Source organism: Propithecus coquereli, unplaced genomic scaffold (genome assembly GCF_000956105.1).
Source record: "Propithecus coquereli isolate 6110/MARCELLA unplaced genomic scaffold, Pcoq_1.0 Scaffold540, whole genome shotgun sequence".
In the NCBI taxonomy this organism is placed as follows: Eukaryota; Metazoa; Chordata; class Mammalia; order Primates; family Indriidae; genus Propithecus; species Propithecus coquereli.
Window position 1 is genome coordinate 1,173,724 of NW_012151286.1, and position 987 is coordinate 1,174,710.

Sequence of the window (987 nt, forward strand, 5' to 3'; positions counted from 1 at the left end):
ACAACTCGCACTTCCCAATTTCAAAATTCACACAAAAAAAGCTATAGTGATCAAGACTGTACGGTAATGGCATAAGGAGGTATATATGTATCTCAATAGAAGAGAAAAGAGAGTTATTTGTGGTCAACTGATTTTCGACAAGGACGCCATGAGGATTCAATGGAGGAAAGAAGAGTCTTTTCAATAAATAGTGCTGGAACAATTGTATATCCACATAGAATTAAATTGGATCCCTACATCATGCCATATATAAAAATTAGCTTAAAATGGATCAGACTGAAATGTAAGAGCTAAAACTATACAACATTTTGAAGAAAACACAGGTATAAATCTTCATGCCCATGGATTAGGCAAAAGTCTCTTAGATATGACACCTCAAGCACAAGCAACCAAAGAAAAACTAGATAAACTGGATTTGATCAAAATTAAAACCTTTTGTACTCCAAAGGACACTATCAAAAAAAGGAAAAATAACCTACAGAAGGGGAGGAAATATGTGCAAATCATACATCTGATAAGTGTCTACTATCCAGAATACAAAAAGAACTCTTACAACTCAACAATAAAAAGGTAAATAACTCAATTTAAAAATAAGCCAAGGATTTGAATAAATATTTCTCCAAAGAAAATATACGAATGGCCAATAAGTACCTGATGTTCAATATCATTAGTCATTAGGGCAATGTGAATCAAAACCACAATGAGATACTATTTCACACCCACAAGGATGGATATGATAAAAAAGACAATAACAAGTATTGGCAAAGATATGAAAAAATTGGAACCCTCATACACTGGAATGTAAAAATGGTACAGCTTCTTCAGAAAATAGTTTAGCAGTTCCTCAAAAAGTTAAACATAGAGTTACCATATGACCCAGCAATTCCACTTCTAGGTATATACCCAAGTCGTTTACCCAAAAACTTGTACATGATTTATATTAACCAAACAGTAGAAACAACCCAAATGTCCGTGAACTGATGAGTG